This window comes from Macaca nemestrina, chromosome 6 (genome assembly GCF_043159975.1).
Source record: "Macaca nemestrina isolate mMacNem1 chromosome 6, mMacNem.hap1, whole genome shotgun sequence".
Classification (NCBI taxonomy): Eukaryota; Metazoa; Chordata; class Mammalia; order Primates; family Cercopithecidae; genus Macaca; species Macaca nemestrina.
The window spans coordinates 158,637,903-158,665,146 of record NC_092130.1 but is presented as its reverse complement, the minus strand read 5'-3'; the positions used below and the strand labels follow the sequence as shown (position 1 = coordinate 158,665,146).

The window sequence follows — 27,244 nt, the reverse complement described above, 5'->3', positions numbered from 1 at the left end:
ACATTCTAATAATGGGGAGTGGGGAAAAAAAAACAATAATCAAATAAATTTAAAAGTATATGGTTGATAAGATTTTAAACATTCTAGAAGAAAATAACAGGGAAGAGTAATTGGAAATTATGGGGGCAGGTTTGTAATTTTTAAAATGATGGTAATATAAATTATCCAAAATTTATATTAATGAAATATATTTCCCTCTATTGTTTGTAGATTTTAGCTATAAGAAAGAAATATGGTAGTTGAGATTAGAAAGGGTGAAAAGTTTAAATAGAGAAGAGAGATGAAATCAATATCCTTCCAATTCAGTGTTGGGAAAGAAGAAAGTTGAACTAACAAATAAAACAGTCTTAAGGCTACACTCCTATAATAAAGAGAACTGAGATGTTACTGGAGAAGTCAGCATTTTCAGGTAAGTTCTGAACTTCAGTACGGAGTTATCTTGGGTAATGTGCTAGCCAAAAACTTCTAGATATTGGGAAGGGGGATTGGAGAAGCAATGAACACCCTGCCCCTCTTAATTGCAAGGAATTAAATATGTCAGTGATATTTACCTAAATATTTTGCTTTCTAAAACCTCCAATTATTCTATGTCCAAAATGGTTATGTAGAAATCAACAATAGATTAAATAGGCACACAACATTTTATATTATATATTAAATATAATATACATATTTCTCAGTGTTGACCTGGCTCAGAATTTTTCATCACCTTTCTGAGATGGGAAGAGCTTCTTGAGAAGATTGATCAACAGCTGATTCAGGTGAGCTGGGCAGTGAGTCTCATCCTGTGAAACGTCCTCCAGTAGACACTAGCCCACCCATGGCAGCCATGGGGCAGAGTAGGGCAGTGGTTACCTGAGAGCAGCATTTCTCATCACCAGTAGCGTCAACATCTCTGGCAGGCTGTCAGAAATGCAGAATCTCGAGCTACACTCTAAAACCACTAAAAAAGATCCCCAGATAACTTGCATGCCTGTTCTTAAAGTCTGGGATTTGCTGATCTATAGCAGCAGTGTTCAATTTGGGCAACATAATAGAGTTACCTGTGAAAATTTTTTAAAAATCCCAATAATTAGGCCACATTCTTATATATTCTGTTTTTTTTTTTATCAGAATTAACTGCATATGTCTCAAACTGTGGTTCCTGGTTTCTTTTTTACAACTGAAAGAAATCTACCAAAGTTTTGACCTACTAAACCCACTAAAGGTTTGACTTGTGCAATCAGCACTCTAGGAATGAGATCCAGGAATCTGCAACTTTATTTAAGTCACATAGCAGTTGATTGCTATATATACCAAAATACAAGGTGTGGCTTGGAGAATGAAAAATAATGGATTCCACTGAAAAAAAAAAAAAAGTTTCTCTATGTTTATTATTTGAATCAATATGCAAAGTATGGAATTGAATACTTTTGCATATATACACTGGTAGCTGAACACTTTATCAAAATTTATAATTAGAGGTTTTAAATACCATAGTAAAATATGGATGAATTAGTATGAGGAAATAAAAATACTGAGTCTCTCCAGAGATAGACATTTAGATAGTTATTGTCATGACATTTAAAAATCTTCTACCACTGTCAGGCGTGGTGGCTCACGTCTGTAATCCCAGCACTTTGGGAGGCGGAGGTGGGTGGATCAAGAGGTCAGGGGATAGAGACCCTGGCTAACACGTTGAAACACCATCTCCTAAAAATAAAAAATAAAAAATTAAAAATTAAAAAAAATTAGCCAGGCCTGGTGGCGGGCGCCTGTAGTCCCAGCTACTTGGGAGGCTGAGGCAGGAGAATGGTGTGAACCCGGGAGGCCAAGCTTGCAGTGAGCCAAGATTGCGCCACTGCACTCCAGCCTGGGAGACAGAAGTAGACTCTGTCTCAAGAAAAATAAAATAAAATAAAATAAAATATAAAAGAAAAAAATTCTACCAAATATTCATTATGTTGATAATAATAAAAAAAAATCATGCAAGAAGAATGTTTCTCTTCTAAACAAGCAGTCAGCAAACTTTTTCTATGAAAGACTAAATAGACAATATTTTTAGCTTTGCAGGCTCTACAATCTTTTTCTGCTCTACCATTCAACTCCAGCTTTGTGGCATTCAGTCAGCTATCGACAAGATGGAAATGAATAGCTGTGGCTGTATTCCAACCAAACTCTATTTACAAAAACAAATCATGGGCTATTTTTCTTGCCCCTGTGATACCAAGTTAGATTGTCGACTACCAGTGGTCAGATGGAATTTCTTTTTCAAGACTTGTTCAATTCCTTTCAACATAGGTAAGAAAGATTCAAAGAATTCAGTTGTTAATTTAGTCCTCATGACAAATAGGATGGTTTCTCTAAAATGGCTCCTAAGTTACATTCTCTTAAGAAACATCCATTTCATCTGTGTAAATCCAATAGGACCCCCAAAAAAGTATGTTCCAAAATTCAAATGTACTTACATAAACACAGTGTTATGAAATGGTTCCTGGAGCTTTGGCAAGATCCAAGTGTTCACTGTTGCTAAGGAGAGAGGAGATCTCTGATTTTTCTACTTTATAGGTAAGGTGACAGTTAATAATAAAGCTCCCTATTTATCAGAGTAACTATCATTTTCTGAGGACCTGAGCAATTGCAGATATATCAATTACCTCCTTTATTTCTCAGAACACTCCAATGGGATAGGTACTGTGATCGGCTCAATTTTAAATAACATAAAAACAAAGTTTTGACAACTTAACTGACTTGTCCAAGGCCACAGAGCTAGCAAATGCCCTCAGTTGGATTTGAACCAGGTAGTTGAACCTAGAACATATACAGCAACTAAGCATTACTGCCCCATCCATTGTCTACCAGAAACTATGAACATGTAAGATACTGAGTTAGTTGTAATATTTTCGTTTGTAAGGGAAATAGATGTGCTCAATTTGAATGGATTAACAGGACTAAAACTACAGAGAAAAATATGAATGTGAAAAATGGGGAAAAGTCTCACCACTGCATGGTATGCCTGGAATACCATACAGGATGTCGACCCAGGATGACACAGTACCTCCTCCAAGAAGCACTCTTCTCTTCTTGTGCTTAGCTATTGGGGTAAGTTAGAAAATGTATCTGTTCTTACTGACCTAAGGCAATTAACCTCTTTTCTTTCCTTTCTACTGGCCTCATTACTGCAGCTTATTCATGATTTCTAAGACTGTCTTTTCTATGTTTCTCAGCTTCTTTTCCTGGCCACTAACTGCTGAGGCTCCACATGGTATTTCATATGTAAGATAACCAAGTCAAATATTTGTTATTTCACACAGAACATTTTTATTGGCATGGTTCTCCTGGAAGGCCACATGGTGACCACTGGCCAGTCTAGAGAGGGCAGTCTTAGACCTTAGCACATTCATTTCTCATCAAACCTACTGTGGCCAGTAAAGCCTGGACACATGGTCATATTTTCTTGGTGGAAACACTTATGCATTGTGAACTTTCACCATTACAAGCTCTTCTGCAATATTGTTCTTTACAGATCATGCTCATTCTTTTGGAATAGTAATACAGAAGGTAATGTGTACATATTTTGTTTTTTCTGTTATTCTTATAGGGTAAGATTAGGATAAGCCAGCCATTTTCCAAAAACCTCGAGAATTGAAAGTATGCTGGTTGGTTGTTAGAGATTATACATATATATGCCTTGATCATATTTCTAGTCATTGTGGAACCTGTTATTTACAGCATCTGGTACAATGTCATCTCTTTCCAGATTTGGGAACATGTTGGAACACAATAAATTATCATATTTTATAACCATGCAACCTAACTTCTAGTTACCATCTTAGCACATCCTTGGACATGACAGCTAATCATATTAAATTTTCCAGGTCACCTCTAATCTTATAACATCTCTCCCTTCTTGTCACAGGATTAGATTAAATATTAATTGAAAAATATTACCACAATATCAACATGATTAGCTACACCAAACCTCTGTGTACATATGGGAAAGTTTATATAAAGTCAGCAGAGCAAATAGACTCCTGAATATGTAAGTCTGTTTTTTCTAAAGTCCACTTCCAACATTCAATTCCAACAGTTAGTGTCTTTACCTTTTCTAATATTGTGTGTATCTTTCACTATTAACGTGAGTTCCCCTTAACTTCCTTTTAATGTCATTTCAATACATTTAACATTGAATTTATAGCTCTACATTTTATTTTATCCTGAGAGTGTGTCAACCTCTCTTGGAAAGACGTATATGTTACAAATACTAAATTTCAGTAGAGACTTCGCTTACAGTAGAGTGCTTTTTCTGTCAGTAGTAATCAGAATCAGCTGGAAGCAAAGACTTGCACACTAACCTCTTTCAGAAACTAAAAGAACAAAGTACATGCTGGTTTCCAATACTGGTGGTGATGGAATTTACAAAATCATTTATTTTGTGTACAACAAGAGTTAACCTGTCCTAAAGGTAATATGATTACTTTGTACTATCTTAAAAATAGTCTTACAATATTCACGAGTATTGTGTCAAAAGCTGGAAACAGTCACCATATATGAGGTTACAAAAAGGTATAGTATAAAGTGTATGAGCTTTAAACACAGCCAGATCTGAGTTTGAATCATAGGTTCATTACTGTGTGCCCTTGGCCCAGTTACGTATGCTCTCTCAGATTCCAGCTTTTCTTCTGGAAAATGAGGGCAAATAACATCATGTTAACATTTCAACTTTCATATGTTTTTATATTTATCATTTATTCATATATAAAAAGTTTATAACTCAGATGAATTGAGGAAGCATATGAGCTAGATCAGATACTGCCTATCTCTAGTGTCTTATTGAACATATTACTTACTGAGGAGCAAGTTATAGAACTTGAAGCAAGTTTTGTAAAGTTTTAAAAGATTACTTTATTTAAATTTTGAGACTTCCTATTCTAAGTGAGGTTATCCTATAAGATGTTTTCCAATCTCACAGAAGAAATAAACTACCCTCAATCAAATGAAAAATGGAATTCAATATAGATTAAGGAGGCAAATGCTAAGTAAAATAAATTGCTACTAATTCTCAATTGAACCCAAGATTTTCTCTATCCTCTTATCAGTATATTGCAAATTCAGACAACTATGATAACGGTAAAACTCCTTTAATCAATTGTATTTTTATTTTTTTAAAAATTAAATTTCTATTTTAAGTTCAGGGGTACCTATGGTGGTTTTTTATGTAGGTAAACTTGTGTATTGGGGATTTGTTATGTTTTGAATGAGAACTGCAATTCCCTCAATTTTTAAACGTAGGTATTTCATTAGACAGTAAACACAACCTTCGATGGACGTACTCTGGTCAGACACTTCAGTGGTCAATACGTCCAATAAAAAGTTCATTGGGTCCGATGCTGCCATCAATTCTGAAGTTGGCACAAGGACAGAGATGTTTTCAGTGACATGCAAGTTCGCTAGTAGCAAGTGTGTGCCCCTGTTTGGTTAATGTTGCCGCTTTCTGTTTATCAAGTTTGCTTAAAAGAAAATAAGAAGCCAAAGACTCAGTGATAGTCACTGTAGTCAACACATTCTTCTCTCAATTATCTTTAATTCTATTGAGAATAATCTCCCCAGGGAAAAGAGATAGAAGTCTCAGAACAAGAGAAGTAGATAAATGTCTTCAGGCTTTAGCTACAAACATACTGGTAACCAAGTACGCATCAGCCTTTGGGAACCTTGAAAATGGTTTACTCCTCTGGAAGAAGCAGTAACATCAACATCACACTGAAAAGCTCTCCAGAGAATTTCAGAATGATACCCAATTATTAGAAAGTGTTCTAACATCTTTATAAAATGTCCCGTCTCAAGAGATCCATAGAAGAAAAGGGGAGTCAGCACTTCAGGAAATACGAGTGCTCACTCTAAAAAGCACATTTGAGATACCATTATAAATCTTTATACAAAGCAGCTAGATATTTACATTTTGCTTTAACAATAGAAATTAATTGTTAAAAATCAATTTGTTTCAGTATTATAATATGCGATATTTTAAATAATGTTTATTTCATTATTTGAAAACTTTTTTAGTATGTCATACAATATCAAGGTAAGTGATTGCTATTCTTCAGTATTTAGAGTGCAGACTAATAGATCACATAATTATAGTGATATAATTATTTTATTACTCTTAATTACATAGAAATTTATCATAATGTGGAGTAAAACCATCAGGCTATATTTACATGAGCTTAGTAAGGTAGAAAAGAAAAAGTTCAGGTAATTAAACTTTGGAAAAAACGTTGCTTACCATATCTTTCTAGATATTTTTAACAAACTTAAGAGAAAATGGGTATAAAAGAATTCATATGGAGTGGTTTAATCTGAATTACCTGGATAATTGCCCTAAATGATATAGAAAATGCAAGCTTAACTTCAGTTCATTATATCTTAACAATAAAAATGAAATGAAATATAAAATAGATTTTTTTATAAACATATAACTTTAATCTCTTATTGAAGAATTCTTTCAAAAACAAGCATTTTAGAAAGCACTTAATTTTCCATTGCTTTCTTTTTTATTAATTCATCTCATAAAAGAAATCCACTTCTCTTGAATAAGAACTATAAATTATATGAATGGTATAATAAGTCTTCTAGGTTCATTTTTCTTAATACTTGCAACAGAAACTATAACATTTAAGTTTTAAGGTCCACATGGATACTACTAAAATATTCAGGGATTTAGTCCTAAATCCTTAAACCAAAAGGGAGCTCAGGAATATTGCTAAAGTAGAAAGCTGCACAAAATCTCAACTCTCATTTGCAAATTTTCTTTCCATCTGATTTAACTTTGAAGGCTTCAGACTCAGATTTTACTATATGATATCAACAAACTACTTCAATCAAAATCAATTTACCTTGGCAAGGCACAATCCTCCAAATAGATTATTTAAAAGGTAAAATGAGAAATTAACTATCTTTTCATGTTCCCTTTTCTTTTCTCTTGATACAAGGCAGAATGAATATGTATCAAAAGAAACTGCCCTGAGATATCATTATCTCCAACGCCGTTTTCACTCTAGGACACTTGCTTATAAACTAAGCTTTTCCTGACACAAACAGTCACTTGCTGCAGTGCAGAATGTCAGTTTAGTCAGTTAGAACTTTCAATGCAGAAATTCAGTGCCATTCAGTCACCCAGATAAAGCAGCACTTACCTTAATTGAAATTTTCTCTGTGAACGAGGTGAGAAATCCGTCAAATCAACCGTGAATGGGGTGGGGAGATCGAAGTTTTCAATCAACACCCTTCAAGTAGCTGCATCCTGTGCTCCTTTTCCCTGTTATGTTGAGCTCCTCACTGTCTAAGGAGAGAAAAAGATCAGCTGAAATCCTCCGAGGTTCCCAGTGAGTAAATGAGGACTAAGCGATGTTTCTGAACGGGAGATTCTCCGTGAGCGTGCTCCGTTTGGAGGCTCCCTAACTGCTGTGATAGACTCCTGGCAGGTCCCTGGAGCCAGGCGCTAATCATTGACCTGATTAGCAAGAACGCTCCGGGTGCGCAGGCAACACACGCCGAGGGTTGGTGGGTCTCCTGGAAACTGGAAAAGGCACCAAGGCCACTTGGGAATCTTGTCTTTTCCAGCCTAATGGATGAACTACAACTATGATTATAATTTGCAAGGGGATTAGCCGCCGTGCTAGCCATCGCAGGACTTAAACAAATGTGCTCTCTCCTGCTGTTTTTCAAGGTGCCTTCGTGTGAGATATTAGGTACAGTGAAACAATTAATAGACTGATACAGCTGATTGTTACGACAAGCTTAAAGCTGAAAAAATGTTTAAAGCGATGTGATCAAAGAGAAAGCTGCACTTGTCTCTGCTCCTCGCCTGCTACATACTTCAACCTTTGTCGAAGTAAAATGAATTTAAAGGTTTATTACAGCCCTCCAGAGTGCAACTCTCTGAATTTATAAAAAGGAAGTATTCATACTAAATAAGCATATTTGGCAGATTGCTACAGACACAACACTCAAACCACGGCGTGAACAGAGCCTTGCTTGTGTAGTTTTCCAAACGGCATTTTCAATTAGCATTACACTTGCAAAAAATGTTTGCATTGTACAATTAACCAGAGTAACGTAGGAGAGTACAAAATTACATCTAACCGAATCATCTCTTTGATTATCTGTTGGAATACTGATTTATTAAAACAAAAACAAGCAAGCATATGAGAGGATCCAAAATATCAAACAACTTTTTAAACGTAGTTATGTGCCGTTACCAACCTGCTGGTCCCCATCCGTCATCCGCTCTTTCTGCCACTGACCACCTTCTCAGCACTTCCTCATCAAGTTCCTAGTTCCCTGAAGAGATCTAATTCTCTGGAAAAGGTCACATAACTGAATGCCAAATCCCCAAATGGTTAATTTTTGACAGCTCTCACTTTTGCAGGAGAAAATTATGCAAATAACATAAAAAGAACAGATGAAAAAAGTCATTTGCATGTCTTGAGGGTGAGAAAATTCTCATTGCCAGAGAGAAAGCTGACGACTGTCCTCTCACAATGATCCTGAGTGATATGTTCAGCACTTCTGTTTTTTTCCAAGTAGGTCTCACTTGGGACATATGGCATTCCCTTGATGTGTGTGTGTGTGTGTGTGGGTGGGTGCGTGTGCTTGCGTGTGTGAGAGAGGGGAAGAGAGAGAGCTATATCTACATTGTGATATTTATATATATATCTCTGAGAAAACCCTCAAATTTCAGTAGGCGAATGCACTAAGCATAAATAATAGAGAATCCGTTTGCCTTATACATTCCCAAATATATTTTTAAAGTATCTCATTAAAATACAAGCTCTTGGTGAAACTTTTCGGACAAAGTAAAACTTCAGGCTAACTGAGTTGCTGTTACTAAGGCAGGTATTCATCCTACTCTGAAAACGGAGATGGCCCTGAAGAAGCCCCAGGAGGAGGTGGGGCTGTAACCTCCCATGCAGAGGTCTCTTGCTCCCTCAGCTGGTGGAGGGTGACAGCTGAATGTGAAGAAACCCAGTCAACCACTTCAGGAGAGGGAGTACAATTTTTGCTGCTATTAAGCAGGAAACCCATTATCCAATTTTAGACTGGCATGAGAGTGTTACAGTAGAAAAGAAGCTGCTTAAATCGAAGTAAATGCACCTTGAGCATAAATTGTAAAAATAAGAAAATGTAACTGCTAATTTCTCCTGAGAGGGTCCCAACTAGTCTTTAACACAGTACTTGTAAATAACAGTGGGGTAGAATCCAGGGCTCTAATGTGTAGTTGGTCATGCAATTAAAGCACTCCGTCTCTCATATTGGCCTAAGTCCCATTCTGAGGATCTTAAATAGTGAACTATTTGAAAAACTTATTAAAACATTAAGACAGGGCTTATTTTTCTGAACCCTGCCAACCCACAATCATCATCACCAACTAAAACAGGTACACACAAAACTTTGTGCCATAGTAGATCGGTGCTATCTGGAAACTCCAACTCCATGAGGTTGCACTGATGACACTTCCAAATAATCAGTCTCTCTTTTCTCATAAAATCCAGGGGTCTTTCAAATCTCTGAATGGTTTCCAAAGAGAGTACAATGACTCTTCAGTAGTTTTTTTTTTTTTTTTAACCTATGTTGGAGCACTAATTGATTTTATGTGAAACCACACACGAAGAACAAAGCAAAATAAGACCATTTTGTTGGAGGAGAGAGGGGAGACTGTAGTCACATGAAAATAACGGGTACTGTCTATGACATGCTTGCTATGAGGCAGGTGACTGGCATGCACTTCAGCTGTAGCTATCCATGAATGACTTAATCCAATTTGGTTAAGCAGGCATTACAATATTTTATTTTTTAATTAATTAAGTTAGGGCTCTGAGAAGTTAACCAAATTTACCAAAGTTGCATAGCCAGTACAGAATAAATCCCACAACTAAAATTCAGGTTACTGTAACTATAAAGTTAACAAATATTTGGAAGTTCCCAAATGTTAAAACTGATCAAAACCCCTACTTCCAACAGAATGGGCAAATTGCCTAGTTTTTATGACTCACAAAAATCATTTTTGCATATTTAAAAACCATTTTATAACTAATAAAGTATTGTATTGCAACAGTTCTGCTATTAAAAGTTATGTATGATTTAGCAGAAAAATAAAATTCACAAAAAATCTTTAGGCTAAACAATAGATTCAATCCAGAGCTTCCAAATAAATAATTCCATTAGCACAAATTACTCAATTTCAAATTTTTAAAAATCCCTTCTGCAATTCATTTGCTCTCCCACTCAAATACAATAATTATTGCTTTTTAAAACAAGAAAATAGCTCCACTCTAAGTATATGAATATCTCAAGAATATTCACAAAAATATATTAGGCCAAAATTATGATGATTTTTACTATCCTAGTTCTCCAAGTGGCATAATGTAATAGCAAAACTCAAATGTACTATGGAGCTAAAATGTTTATCTCTGGTTTGTTCATGCTTTGTCTACAGGTTTCTTAAAAGTCACATGAATCCCATCGTTTCATATGGTTCTTTGAAATTCTCAGACACATCCATAACTTTACAGAGAAGCATTGTGACCACTCTTTTAAGATGTTTAATAAACGTTCCATCTAAAAATAAATGATGATAACACAAACTAATGCAACATTTAAACTTTGCCAAGAACTTATTCTCTCATTTGATTCTTATGGGAATCCTGTGAAATAGGTTACTCTCAGTATTTTTCTCATATTTTAGTGATGAGAAATAAAAAGAGTAAGTGATTATCCTTTGGTGTTCGATAGTGGAAAACCTAATATCTTCCTTTTCAGATAAGTCCTATTGCTCCCCACTATGTCGAACAAATATGTTTATCTGAGTCATCTTGTTGGCAAAAAGGATCTTAAGTGGATATATAAACAGAAGTCACTCTTTCTTCATTTACTTAGGTTTGTCCCAAACAGTGTAAATTGTGATTGTGATTTACTGAAGAAAAAATGCCTCTGAGCTGAGAGGGAACTTGTGATTTATATATACTGGAATAACAACCCTTAGATTTCCTACAGACTTTTCCTGATCTTGGCTATTATTATTTAAATTTGGGATATATGAAGATATTTTCCAAATATTAGTCTTATGATTCTTACACAAATAGAATCTTGCTTCTGTATACAAATGTAGATTCAGCTGTTACCTCCCTACCACTGTTTGTGGTGGTTTATCAGAACAGATCTTGAAAAATTACCATTATTTAAAATATATATAAATATATATACATAAATAAGCCACCTAACTAATAACAAATTGATCTTGCAGCAGCAGCATCAAGCTAATACTATCACACAGAGGTTTGCTGAATGCTAACAGATTCTCATGTATTATACATATTTCTGCTTATGTCTAAATCATGGAGGCTGAATGACTAAATTCACCAGCCTTCAAGAGAAAATTTTATTTTTGATTCCAGTTTCACGCACATATACTCACGAGTTTAAAATATGATGAAATTTTAGAAAAAAGAAAGCTAAACTGGATATCAAAAAACTTAGACCATAGTCAAAATTCTAGCAGTAAGTAGCTTTCTAACCCAAAGACATTTAAAAAGCTTTTATTTAATAATTTCATTGGAAAATTTGAGGAAATTAAACTACATTATCTCTAGGATTTCAGTCAGTTATGAAAATACATTATCTATTTGACTAATAATTTGTGATGTTATTTCTACCTAATTCAGAAATGATCAAGCAATTAAGAAGGAATTATTGTCTGCAAATACATGTTTTCTCCCTTCTCACACCCTTCAGTGTCCCAAACAATTTATTTTGTACTATAAATAACATTATAACAAGGATGTGTTGATTTCATAGTTCAAGTAATTAAAAAATCAGCCAGAAGTTATTGATTTGAAATTGTACATGGAGTAGATAAAAAAAAAAAATTGCTAAGGTCAGGAATATCCTTTAAATGTTTTAAAATAATTGTAATGTGTTTCTTTAAAAGGTCATGGCTGTTTTATTGCAACTAGAATGGATGTTAGCCATCCTCTTTATTGTCCTGATCGGTAAAATTAAAATAAAGGTAATTTAATTAAAATGATTGAGAGTTATCTTAAAAGTGGAGAGCATAAAGAATGGACATATAATATTAATATATTTTGTGTTTTTAAAAGCACATTTCCAATTTCGTAGGCAATTATTTTAAAATAACAAAAAAGCACAGTGCATAATTAAAAGAAAAGAAATGGCTTTTGTAGACATAATTGCTTTGCATTTTAGACCTTTCTTACTAGCTCTGATTTACTCTGTTTTGTGTCTTTCAGGTATGACTATGAAGTTCAAGTAAAATTAAATACATAAGATGTAAAATTTTAAGAATATTAAACTCAATTTCTATTAAATTCACTAAAAGACACTAAAAATTAGTAATGACTAGAATTATGCATATAAATCCCAAACCAAACACATTTTTAGCAATGATTTTTAAATGCCATTAAACAAATGGACATATAAAATAATATTAATGAATAATATTGCTCAATGGAAAAAAATGTTTATTTCCTTACTGAGTAGATAGTTTTACCCTTTTGGAGAGTCAGAAAGGCAGTGGTAGGGTAGAGTGGAATGTGCAAAGATCTGGAAGCACTAATGGGAGAACTAGTATCAGATGAATTTCCTGTTCACTAAAAAAATTTTGGATGATGAAAATTCTCATTTAGATTTTCTTATTAATAACTATTTAGCTATATATTTAATTATTTAACAAGTTATTTCTGCACTAAATACCTATTAGAATAGTTAAAATCAAAAAGAAAAAAAAACTCTCATTACGTCAAGTATCGACAATGATGTGAAAAACCTATAACCCTCATACACTGTTCATGGGAATACAAAAGGATGCAATCACTCTAAAATACATTGTGGTAGTTTTTCAAAAAGTTAAACGTATGCCTATTGTGTGATGCAGCCATCTCATTCTGAAGTATTCACTCCGAAGAAAAAGAAACATATTTCCATTCAAACAATTAGACACAAATGACTGCTTAGTCACAATGGCTCCAAACTGGGGAAAAAAATGTCCATCAACAGGTGAGTGAATAAACTGGTACATTCATAGAATGGAATACTTCTTGGCAATCAAAAGTAGCCAACTAGTAGTGCACTCAACAACTGGACCACAAAATGGCTATGCTGATATAAAACAAGCCAAAAACAAATACATTACTAATATATAATTACATTTCTGTAGAATTTAAAAATATGGGAATTTATCTGTAATGACAGAAAACAGGTAAGTGCTTCGAGGTGAATGAAGTTGGAATTAGAAATTGCAGAGGTCACAAGAAAATCCTTGGGACAATGGAAATGTTCAGTATCTTGATTATGATGGTGGCTTCACAGGTGTATATATGTGTCAAAACCCATCTAATTTGCACTTTAAATATGTGCAGTTCATTGTATTTAAATTATGCCTCAATAAAGTTGCACCAAACCCTCCCATCTTCCTCATTTCTTAAAAAAAAAAACAGAATCACAACTAAATTGTTAATAACATATTATATTCATATTAACAATCTATATGCCTTAAATTCTGATTTCTATTTTCTAAAAAAAACACATTGCAGATGGAATAAAATTACCTACTTTATATTTCTAACAGTTTCTTAAATTGTATAGAGCATTTCCCATTCAATCATATTTTAAGACAACTTTAAACTTAATGTCCTAGTATCTATCCAGATAATAGTTCAGTAAAATTTTATATAGGGAAATAAAGTGCCATTTCAAATCAAACAATGATGGCTGTGAAATGCTTAATTACTTTTTGACACACATATATCACTGTCCATTTGTTCTTAACTTCTCCATAATGTGTATGGAAATACTACTCTAGCCTATCTTCAGCATCTATGACACTGCAGGTGACAGTAAATTATGAAAAATTATGGGGCTTTCTCAACCTCTAAATGCATTTGACAGGCATTAAGATGAAAATACCTTCTATAACATCATAAAGATCATATTGTTACAGAGTGGCTCTAAACGGATCTTCCTCTTCTTATTATTTACTTATTTATGAAATTGAACTTTTTCTTTGGATTTCACAGTGACTCTATTAACCTCTGAATACCATGCTTCATTCTCCTCTCAGTTATACTGACTGTAATACCCAGTTTCCTCTCATGTCAACTTGCTTTTTTCCACTCTCTGCAAAAGTCGATAATTTGCTGCCACATCATAAGGAATAGGTGACTGCTATCTGCCTTGCTGATTTTATTTCCCTTTTTAAAATAATTTAAACTCTCTGCAGTAATACAGGGTTTTAACATACACCAGACTGTTGGTGAGCAGTGTGAAATAACACCTTTACTACCTTATGTACATCAAATGTATAGATTCCAGTTTTTGTAATAATGGTAAAATAATGGTAAAAATATCAGAGATTTGGATAGTTCACTGTCTAGGATTGCAACAACACACCAACAAAGGTCTTCTATGAATCCTTGGGCTAGGTGCTTCACATTTGCTTGAGTTTTCTCAGATGAAAAAAGGTGATAAAATAGTATGAAATGAATTAGTGCAGATGGAGTAATAAGATTAAATGAGTTAGTGGATACACAACACTAAGAAGGTAACTCACAAATGAGCTACCAGCTATAATTATACCAGCTATAATTTTTAGTTAAAATGGTGAATATATAAACAATGTTTACCCCCAAATAAAACTTTATTTTAATTGTAATGATTATGTCCAATGGGATGCAGGCTTACCATATATCACCATTGTTTATATCATGAATCCATGAGGATGTTTCTACTGCAAATGTAAAAAATGATACTGTATGTTTTTAGAAGGAATGTTAAAAATATAATAACAAAGTGCTGATGGACATATATAGTGCTATATCTCAGGAGAGCAACATTGACATTTGTAATACAATGGCAAGTGTTTATGCATGCATATGTGTGTGTGCATGTACATAAATTGCATAAATTGGGTGATTCTACAGATGTTATTGAGAAAATATTGTGCATTGCATCATTGTTAATAATAGTGAGAAACTGAAAACACTAATGCATTTTATTGATTAAACATAAGTATGAAAGCCCCATAAACCAATGTATCCATCAACATATTTTAGAAATATATTTTTGACATATAAAAGTTTTCACATTATTTTTATAAAAAAAGGAGATTACATTCCAACATAAGCCTGTTTATAATACACATTTTTAAAGGAAGATTATTCATCGTGAGAAACTAAATTTTTTTTTCTTGATTGGCATTATCATTTTGGTGGTTGAGTCATCATTTCTTCCTTATTTATAAGAAGTGTAAGCTTGAGAAAATGAATAGAAGGGATAATCTTTCTTTAATTTATCTCTTCTAATTCCAATGCCTTTCTGCTTTGTATATATGTTTATATATATGAAGGAAGAGGAGGATAAAATGTAGATAACTACATAAAATTCAGGTTTAAATATTGTAAATTAAAAAGATACATGACTTCATTCAAAGTGGATATTGATTCCCTCACAGATGAATTTCAAATGTCATTGGTGGTTGCATGAACAGAAATAGTGCAGTACCAATGCCTTAGGGCTGACCAGTGACATGAGCTGTATTCCCATTCCCACTTCATCCTTTCAATCAAAGATGGGTACAGACCAAGAAAACTGATTGCAATCCCAGAGAGAAACAGGACATCTACTGTATAGAATTATGGCTCTGAGAAGATACCTTAGTCAAATATATATATATACACACGCACACACACACACACGTGTATATATACATACATGTAATACATACATGTGTATATGTATATATTATACATACACATATACATGTATACATGTATACATGTATACATAGTGCATATATAATATATACACACACACATACACATACACATATTTTACTGCTGGGCAAAATGCCTCCCATGCTTTTGTATGATCTGCTTTTTACTGTTCAATGTATTTAGAGGGTCTTTGTATTAAAGGGATTGAATCTGGCATTCACGTTGGGCTTTGGAGTAGAAATAGACAAAAGGATTATTTTATTTTGTTTAGATTTTAATCTGTGTATTCAAAATTTTACTACAAAATTTCAAATACAAAAACTAGAGGAAACAGTATTAATAGACACGTACGTTCTCGTCACCCAACTTCATCATTTAGCTATTCTTGGCCAGTTGTGGTTCGTCTATATTCTCTCACTTTGTCCACTGACCTTCCCTTAGATAATTTTGAAGCAGGTCCTAGACATTGTATTATTCTATCTGTAAATGTGTCAGTGTTGTATAAATGATAAAGATAAAAACTGATTTCTTTCTTCTTTTATGAAACACATCCACAATATCTTTATCACATGATGTTTTATTTTGCTTTGACCCTAAGTGACTTAATGGCACGTACCTTGAGAATTTAGTCTTGTAGAATCTACTAGATTTATGAACTTGGGCTGCTTTCACGCTCCCGCTAGTAATATAAAATGTTGATATTATTTTATTGCAGACTTCACAAAGAGGTTAGCTGGCCAATAACATCTTAAATTGATTCCAGCAGCTGCTACCCCCATCCCCCATGTCCTATTGATGGTGGTCAAGAACAACATCTAAAGATATATTATTTATTGTAAAGCTTTAATAATTGATAATGTCACTCATTTGATCAAAAGAAACTTCAATAGTCCCCAGTTGCTTATTGGATAAAAATGTAAATTTCTTGTATATAATTCAAAATTCTCCTTGATCTGCCTGTAAAGTGATTTCCTACAATTTCAAAGATGAAAGCTGTTCTTTTTACTTTAATTGTTATCAGAATATAATTTTTCAGTCTCTCAGTTTTTATTCCTGAGGCTTGCCTGACTTCTTCCCAAACTCCAACATGTGTACTCCAACATGTACAAGGACCTATACTATTTGATGGCTCTAACAATGTTTAATGTATAAGTACTGGATATAAAATAGTCACTTAGTAAATATTAGCTGAGTAAATGGTATAGTGCCCTATTGAATAAAGTATTGGCTTTCTATAAATGACAGGTGTTTCTCTGCTTCATCATTTTACTATTCTGTTTAAAAGCAGCACAGAAAAAAAAAATCTTTGGGGAATTGGATTTCCAGATGCTTCTGCTCTGCTTAGGAATATGAAAAGCTATCACAATTTACCACACCAGAACTATTTTCATTTAGTAAAATTCTCTCAAAGGAGCTACAAAGCAAGGACCATTTATCTTTATCTCATGGAATTATGTTTCTTCTCTAAAGACCAAGAATTAGGTTCTTGATTTCTGGCAGAAAACACTAGTCAGTTTGAGGTGCCTTTTGATGTTGCCGTATTTTATAATGACAAGCCAACTTTTCAATTTAATTGAATGCTTTTCAATCTCACTGAATTTGTACTCTTCCTCACTTAATGAGATTTTTTTTGTTTTCTAAAATTGTTACTTTTTTACACATTCTAAACTCTGTTATGGATATGAAAATATCAAAATCATATATTTTTAATAAACATTTCTCGACAAAATTAATATTTCATAATTTATATATTCATTTATAATTAAAGCATATAATTTATTATATTAATGACAGGACAAACATACTTTCAGTTTGTTGTAGGATGATGGATTGTGGTAAAACTAAGTTGCTATACTCTGCTTTTACTAGCTTTAAGAAAAAAATAGATAATTAAGGAACTCACTGTAAAGCAAGATGAGTTAGTAATAATTTAAATGCATAAAAATTCCAGTAAGAACAAGAGTAACCCTTTGTAACTAATATGAAGTAGTTCTAATTATTCAAGAATTATTACAGTGCAAACTTTTGTTTCATCTCCAATATTTATATTTAATATGAATATTTTTTTTCTGATGAACGTGGATTGCTTTTAAAGGAGCAACTTGAGAGAAAAATTCAAGCTGTTCTGAATTGAAGGTTGACATATCATTATATGGATGTCTTAGCTAAGGTTCTCTATAAAGACTGCCCTCAGAATCATCTACTTAGTTCAGTGTATTTTAGAAGAGTTAGGGAAATAGGCTGCTTCGAAGCAACAGATGTGTTAAAGTGCTGATGTTCTGGGGATTCATCCTTAATGCTAGGCAGGTCTGCAGTTTGGTAGCAAGCATGAATGACTCAGGGACACAAATGAATCCTGAAGCTGGCTGAAGTCAAGGAGTCTGTTAAGTTGCTCTATAATGAGAGGTGGCATAATCTCTTGGGCATATAGAAGACATCAAGAAAAATCAGGTTGATCACAGCCTAAGAAAAAGATGTGTTTGATTTAGTCTAAAAGGGTCAACCTTATCAGGAATTTTTGCTGGTTTGGTTCGCAGATGATACAAGCCTAGGAAGGGGCTGAACCATTAAGTCACTGACCTAATCGATGATGGGAACGTCTGGTAAAAATATTTTACGGTTAAGTTTTACATTAGACACCCCCACTGTTGCTGTTATACAAGTGAGATTTACAAAATGCATACAGGACTTGGGGCATTCTTATGACAGGAGACCAGTTCTAATCTAGAGGAAGATTGGTCCACCTAAGCCTCCATGCAGTTGCTCCTCAGCATTCTCAGAATATTGGCGAGCAGATTAAGCCAGAAGATGGCAGCCTCATTAGTGTAGGAGAGGACTGTGAAAAGCAGCTGTACCTATAATAGCTGGGCCGAGAGACAATATCCTGGTGATAAACAACATGGTGCCCAACGAATAGAGCATGGTCAGGGTTGAGTATTATCAAGGCAATTGAGCCACAAAGAAGGTTAATCCCATAAGAAAGCCGTTCTAGAAGAAACCAGGCATTGTCAGAAAATGTATCACTGTCACTGAGCAATAGAGGCAGATTTCCAGAAGAGAGGCAGGTAGGAAATAATTGGGGACACAGGGATCCTGCCAACAGCTACTTAGCAGAGCCTCAATTCTTGTACACCAGTGAGTAATAGAAAGTTTTCTAGGTAGAGTAACCTTAATTATCTTAGGGCAATTTTCCTTAAATTAAGTGTTAGGGAGTGGCTTATCTGGAACAGAAAACCAGCAATTCCTCTAGATCCTGCTCTTTGAAGTCAAGTCGTACAGGTACTTATTCCATAATATGTTCTTTTTATACTGTTATGTACTTTTCAAAGAGATTTTGCACAAATTATTTCCTTTGAGAATGGAAGTACTACTTAAGGTGAGAAAAATCATATTATGTCCATTTTATTGACAAAGAAATTGAGGCTAACATAAATTATGATATGAACAAACACAAATTCTGACATCAGGCAGAAAAGAAGCAGGTGCATCCTTCATGAGGTCACTTGGGTCATAATTTTAAAAATGATAAACGGATCCCCCATTGTTCTGTTCTTTTGTTACAGATGTTGAGAAACTTTAGTCTTAAAGGATGAGGTAAAAATGTTTTAGAATTTGAGGCAAAAAGGCAGAATTGAGGATACTATGTACGTACTTATCTAGTTTTTAAAAATGTAACTATTAAAATATGTAACATCTTTGTGAGTCATACAAAAACAGGCAAACGGTCATATTTGACCCGTGGGCCACAATTTATCAACTCTGACCTATAGCAGTACTGACTTGAGTCAGTTGTCTGCAATATCAATTAAATTTAACAGTGATTAGTTGAATAGTACATTTCTTTTGCTCAATTAAATTGCATTTTGTGTATAAAAAACTTGCATAAGTTTTGATTTACATATAAAAAGTAGTATAACAAAGCATAAATATTTTATTTATAAAATATTATATTATATATATATAATAGTATAAAACATTTTCCCCAAACTGTATCTCTAAACTTTATATATATTAATGTATTTATTTCAGTTAAATATCTGTCAAATGCAAACCCTTTCAAAAAGCACTTTACCATGACTCACAGTAAAATTGATTTATATTTAAGCATTTTTTTCTCCATAGCTAAAATTTGTGGGTTGAAATAATGCCATAATATATCTTACAGTTTTTCCAAAAATCGACCAAGGCCACTCAGATAACTGAAATCTTTACCATAATGATTCAGTTGCACCCTCTGTCTGTGATATTCCCAGACAATGATGACTTTGTGACAATTTTAGTGATTATATTTTCTTAGAATGATGTAGAAAGGATGCTAAGATTATAAATATACATTAGAATAGCTCATTAACATGTGTTTTCCTCAGAAAGAATTGGGCCTAAGCATGTAAGCTTTGGAAAAATGTTTTGTATTCAAATATATAAGGAAATAAGTCATTTTGTGCTTCCCAATTTTCCAGGCTTTCATAGTCTCCCTGGATAAATGATGAATTGAAGACAATGTCAGCAATTATTGCTAATACAACTGAAATGACATTAAAAATCACAAAAATGGTTAGAACTTTGCCACAAGCTTTGAATATTTTTTATTTTGAAAATTTTAAGACAATCCTACTGTTTTTCAGAGAAAAGTTTATTGATGAAACATTTTTGTAGATAAATGGATAACCTTTTCTTTCTTCTCTTATTTGAACTCTTCCAAATTACCTAGGGAAAAGAAAGTGTCAATTTGTCATGTTTTGGTTATGATATGTGAATTGCAGTGATCTTTGGAAAGGCTTGAATTTAGGGTCCATATGAAAAACAACAGATTCACCCTAAGAATCAGGCCAACCATAAAAGTTTGCCAAATTAATAGGCATTTCCTGTCCATATCATAACACATTCGAGGTCTTTTTTCTGAATGTCGGTGAATACCGCATTAACTAGAAAGAATAGGCAAGAATGTAACACCTTGTGTTTGACCTGAAACTATTTTACTTCCCTGATTCTCAGTACCAATAAATAGCTCTAGATGAAGTATGTGTTGACTTTGGATTGACAGCAATGTTAAAATGAGGTTATAAAATACGTAGGGATAATGTCACTTGTGCTATTAGTGTCTAACCATTTCGCTCTTCAAATGAAAATATGTAAATGAATGATCATTTCTAAAATATCATGACAGTGGGGTCATCTGCAATGCTACCAAGAACTTGCTTATATTCCATCTGGATGTATCTAACACTTGAACATACCTAATTGATTAATCAATCAATGGAAAAAAAGGAAGTGCTGGCTCTGATAGACTGTGATATATTGACACTAGAAAGAAAGGAAATTCTTTTGTTTGTTGGTTCAAAAAACCAAATTGGCTGGGCATGGTGGTTCATGCCTGTCATCCCAGCACTTTGGGAGGCCAAGGTAGGTGAATCACCTGAGGTCATGAGTTCAAGACCAGCCTGGCCAACATGGTGAAACTCTGTCTCTACTAAAAATATGAAATTTAGCTGGGCATGGTGGCACACACCTGTAGTCCCAACTACTTAGGAGGCTGAAGCAGGAGGATAGCTTAAACCCAGGAGGCGGAGGTTGCAGTGAGCCAAGATTGTGCCACTGCACTCCAGCATGGGAGAGAGAATGAAATTCCATCTCAAAACAACAACAACAACAACAACAACAACAAACTGGTCATGATTGTTTATGGGTCAACTGGGCTACCTAGAGTCCCAAGCTATGTAATCAAACATTAATCTAGATTTTGCTGTGAAAGTGTTCTACAGATGTGATTGAAGTCTATAATGAGTTAGCTATACATAAAGAAGATTATCCTAGATAAATAGGTGGGCTCAATTCAATCAGTTGAAAGGCTTTAAGAGCAGAGCTGAGGCTTCCTTGAATAAAAAGAAATTCTGCCTGGAGACAGCAGCTTCAGCTGGTGCCCCCAAGTCCTGACCTGCCCTTTCTGGTGGTCTGCCCTACAAATGCTAGACTTGGCTAGCCAGCCCCTACATTTCCATAGGCCAATACCTGACAATATCTATCTATCCATCCATCTATCTATCTATCTATCTATCTATCTATCTATCTATCTATCTATCTGTCTGTCTGTCTGTCTGTCTGTCTGTCTGTCTGTCTATCTATCTATCTATCTATCTATCTATCTATCCATCTATCTATCTATCTACCTATCTATCTATTCCCACTGGGTCTTTTTCTCTGGGCAATCCCAACTGAGACACCTAGACACTCACTTGATTAAAGATTTAAGAAAACTTTCTGCAAAATTCCCAAAGGGAAAGTGAATCATTTATAATGTTAATAATGATGCACAGTGGTTGGCCTCCAACAATAACAAAAACAACAACCACATCAGCAGCAGAAGCAGCAACAACAACAACAACAACAAAAGCTAAACATCTGGGGATCAGGAGCATAATATGAAACAGAATATGGAATAACACCATCAGACATAGAGTATCCATGATCTTCTGTCTGGAAAAAAAGAGGCTTGACACCACCTTTAGCTACTTTCCCACAGTCTTCTCTTTTCTTTTTTTTTAACATTTATGTAGAAGTTCAAGAGTTTTCACGACTGAGTAGAGCAGCATGAAATACAAGTGTAAAGATATACTCTGCAAGGGCGGACCTCTCTATTCTCGGTATCCTACTCCCATCTGTGTTTGTGGGAGGCAGAATCCTAAGACGATCCCAATGACCCTCCCCCTTGGATAATAGCAAAGGAATTTTTGCAGATGTAATTAAGGTTATGGTTGATTATAAGCAGTGAGATTATCCTAGTAGTCCTAATTTAATTTAATGCATCTTATAAAAGCAGTGTTTTCTCCAGTTGCGGGCAGATGAGCAAGTCAACGATTTGAAACAAGAGGGGATGCCACTGGCTTAAAGACGGATGTTGAGGGGAAAGGACCAGAGAGTAACCTGGTACTATCTGATAGAGACTCCAAGCTGACAGCAAGCAGGAAAATGTGGACCTCTATCTTATAACCCTAGAAACTTAATTCTGCCGACAACCTGAATAAGCTTGGAAGCTGATTCTTCACTAGAGCTCTGACTTCAATATTTTGATACCCCAATCAAAGAGAAATGTGAGATAACAAATGGGTGCCCCTTTATGCCACAGAGTTTGTAGTAATGTGTTACACAGCATGATAAAATGAACACCGTGTCCACTGTAAGACATCTGAGTTTCTCCAGCATACAGAACACATTTTCTTTCTTGTTGTATCGCAGATGTTTAGCATAGTATCCAGCACATAATATATAAATGTATATTGGTTAATTATGTGAATGAAGGGGATGCCACAGAGGGCTTTAATCTCTGTGCTTTCATGGCTTAGAACTGGCCTCTCTCTTCACTGTTTGTTATATGTTGCCTCCATGTAACACATGTAGGACAAAGAGTAAGACAGGGTATTCCCAGTTTTTAAGACAATATTTATAGATGATGTTTCAGTAACACCACGTGTATTCTTATTCCATTTTAATTTTTGGCATGTGAAAAACTGTACAAGTTAACATGTCTAGTATAATCAGGACTATGGAAATTATGATAGTATAGAAAGACTTCCTAATTGCATGACACTGGATTATAGAGGAACTAGACAGACACAGAATGGAGTTGTCCAGAAGCCTGGGTGCTCTTGAATTTGTATTAATCCCAATCTAGTAAGTGTTCTACCGTAATGAAGGAGACAAAGTATATATAACTAAGGAAGTAGAAGGAGGTCGCTAGATACTCAGAGATCCTGAGGGTATTGAATCAGATAAATCAATTTTCACAGATAAATAAAGGCTCACGTAAGTTGTCTTTTAAAATAGAAACATGTCAATAATTACTCAAGTTTGAACACTTGACAAATAATTTGGCGAAGAAATTATTTTGTTTGATTGTTTCAGGGCTTTCCCCAGTATTTCTTAAGGTTGATTAATTCACAAATTACTTATAGTGAGAACTTCGAACAGCAGCTACACTTGAAACCTTAACTAGTATAATTTAGATCCCTTGAGAAAATTATCTTGCATGAGAAACAGGGCATCTCAGTGCAAAGACCTTTTCTACAATTATTTATAATATATTCTCTTTCATATGTTCAAAACATTGGGAAACTTCAAAGATATAAAACAAAACCTGTGGAAAGTGTGTGATTCTCTAGTCCTCTGATTGCCTGCATTCACTTCATAATGACCACAGGAGGCTGTGTCTGGAACAAGAATCCCCTCATCACTTGGAAACAGAGTAATTCCAATGTGGTGACATGGCACACTTGGATATGTTTTCATACGTAATGTGAACGCTTTCGGATTGTCTTAGTTCAGGATGGAGTTCATGTTCATCACAATTCCACACCTGTCACTTTTTCCATAGGCAGTGCAGGTTTAGACAGTGCTGGAATTTGCTCAAGTTTCAGCTTTGCTGTTTAGTAACTGCAAACTTGGGATAAGTGATTTCACTTCTCCAAATGTAAGTTTTAAAATTTGTAAACTGAGGATATATCAGTAACTACATTTAGAATATTTATGAAGACAAATTGAGCTAGTTTCAGCAAGGCATTCGAGATAGTACTATTAACACTTATTAATAATGGTACCAATTATTTACTAATATTATTAATTATAGCTTTACTAATTAGCGATATTATTATAACACATAGACGCAAATACACACACACACACACACACACACACACACACATATATATATATATATATATATATATATATATATTTTTTTTTTTTTTTTTTTTTTTGAGACACAGTCTCGCTCTGTCACCCAGGCTGGAGTGCAGTGGCGCGATCTTGGCTCACTGCAAGCTCCGCCTCCCGGGTTCCCGACGTTCTCCTGCCTCAGCCTCCTGAGTAGCTGGGACTACAGGCGCCCGCCACCTCGCCCGGCTAGTTTTTTGTATTTTTAGTAGAGACGGGGTTTCACCGTGTTAGCCAGCATAGTCTTCATCTCCTGACCTCGTGATCCGCCCGCCTGGGCCTCCCAAAGTATTGGGGTTACAGGCTTGAGCCACGGCGCCCGGACAATATAAAATATTTGAAAAAGACATTGGCCAAATATAACACCATAGCAGCATACGGTATGTTCATATGCCAGCTACCGCAAATTTCAGACCATGGCGCATGTGTAAGTGTTACTTTTCCCTCTGCTATGTAATGAGAATATGAAACTTTGCATAAATTTTTTTTGTTACTATATTAACGTTTAGTAGCGGGTAAAATACGTTTCTAATGAAAAACTGCAGATTATCTCTCTGTAGGTAAATGTTTTCCTTTTCAGTTCTGACAAAAATATGTAAACAAATAACTCACTTTTTTAAATAAAAGAATACTATAAATCATTTACTTTCCTGACATCTGACAGTCAAAAAAGGAATTCAGCTCGATACCACGTAGTGTGTATTTTTCTCATGAGACTGAGGAATTCTGTTCTGCTCTCATTAATGAAAACACAAGCATGATTCTAATTAGCCTGAATGTGCCCTGGAAACGCATAAATCCCTTAATCAGATATGAGAGAGGAAGGCTGGTCACCACCTCTAAATGCCAAATTTATTATGTTCTAAAAAAATCTGTTCTTTCTTCTAATTAAAATTATAGCCTCCATAATGAACATAACATAATTACAGATCCAATAAATTAATCAAAGAATCACTTTTTGTTTCACTACATTAAAAACCTATTCTAATAGTTTTATTAATAAACCCGCTCTTATATCTCCTGTAATTATTAAGTTGTTAATAATTACAGGGACTATAATTGTTCAAGTGAGTAGATATCCTCCCTTCAAGTGAGTATATCTCCAACCAAAGCCACTAAAATACTTTGAAAAATTTCACACTGTCAAATTCATAGTAGCAATTATCCCAACATCCACTCCCAGTAAATTTACAAATCCCTTTTCTTTTTCTTTTTTTTTCTTTTCTTTCTTTTTTTTTTTTTTTTTTTTTTTTTTTTTTTTAGTATTTTCCACTGTCAGTGTGAGGAGCTTTCTCCTTTTTAGTAATGGTACTTAAGCTTGCTCCCCAAATCATTTATATTATGATGTCTTTTATTTTCATTCTTTGGAGTAGAGATGGATACTTACACCTATTCTTCTATTTAATCATCTTAATATCACTTCTAAAAACAAGTACACGTGCAATTTACTTAATTTTTTCTGTTTTTTACAAAAAAAAAATGACTAGATTAAGTCTAACATAAGATTTTGGACCTTGTTGGCATAATGCTGAAAAGGCACAAGTAAATTCAAATCATGGAAATTACATGAATACTTCAGGTAGATTGCCAATTATTCGGTTATTTGGTAAAATATTACGCATTGTAATGATGTTTATGACATCGGGAAAGTAACTTCCCCTTAACCTGTAAACTGTCAAGTATTTTTCTCCAAATGATTTTAGGCCATCATTTTTTTGATCCTTTGGGAACTTCGATTTACCTCAAATTTCAAGCCCACATCTAAAATGTGCGTCCTTGTAGTGGTTTACCATGTTCCATCTGCAGTTTCTCCTGCACTCGGGATACTCTGTATTCAATGTCCTTTGAGTCAATAATCCCAGAGACTTGAAGCCAGAGTAGTTGACCTTTTCTAATTCACACACACGGTACACACTTTCACATTATATAATAAAGTACTTGTTGCTTTTTTTTATCTTTCCAGGTGACACCATGAAGATTATTAAATCAGTGAAATATGACGTCTATTATTAAATAGAGTAGGACTAACCTGCTATAAAGAAATACTGATTTAGGAAAATTGATTTGAGACACTTATGTGGCAACTTCAAAATGTAAAAATACATAGTTCAACAACATATAGGTGTTTTGTATGAAAAGCTCAATTTGTTGGTAAGTGTATGCAGACAATCCCACATCTGCCTACTCCCCAACATATTCACCAAAAAAAGAAAAATTGAAAGGAGACAAATTACTACTTCTTATTCTGCACATTTTAAGGACAAAAGGAAAACTACTGACAAGCTGGGAAAGGAAGCTTATTTATGACTACTTTTCTGTTACCAAACAATACATAACACCGTTATTTTTCTGGTATCCTTAGTATTGCGTAAGAACCGGGTAGATTGCCCTGCTCATATTCTCACCACTGCCATTCACAGCAAAATGGCTTCATGCCAAATGAGTCTCTGTTTTGTTTGCAATTTATTGTCAAAAAAAGAGATGTCATTATATTTATTTATTTATTTATTTATTTATTTATTTATTTTGACAGAGTGTCTCTCTGTCGTCCAGGCTGGAGTGCAGTGGCACGATCTTGGCTCACGGCAACTTCCACCTCCCAGGTTTAATCTATTCTCCTGCCCCACCCTCCCGAGTGGCTGGGACTACAGGCGCGAGCCACCACTCCCAGCTAATTTTTTATTTTTATTTTTAATAGAGACGAGGTTTCACCGTGTTGGCCAGAATGGTCTTGATCTCTTGACCTCGTGATCTGCCCGCCTTGGCCTCCCAAA

The 27,244-nt window shown here is 34.5% G+C and overlaps 1 protein-coding gene across 6 annotated transcripts in view; it reads right to left on the bottom strand.

The window, feature by feature from the left end:
* The window catches only part of LOC105472967 (cadherin 12), a 1,136,463-nt gene that overhangs the window by 475,756 nt on the left and 633,463 nt on the right, over window positions 1–27,244 (bottom strand). For 2 of the 6 annotated variants that reach the window (XM_071099074.1, XM_071099075.1), the window contains exon 3: window positions 7,173–7,318. The gene's annotated coding sequence lies outside the window, so the exon portion shown is untranslated. Of the gene's footprint in view, window positions 1–2,447; window positions 2,509–6,872; window positions 8,189–8,241; window positions 8,370–27,244 lie in introns of those variants that run through there. The other 4 variants (XM_011726552.2, XM_024790104.2, XM_011726551.2 and 1 more) reach the window with 4 other exon arrangements.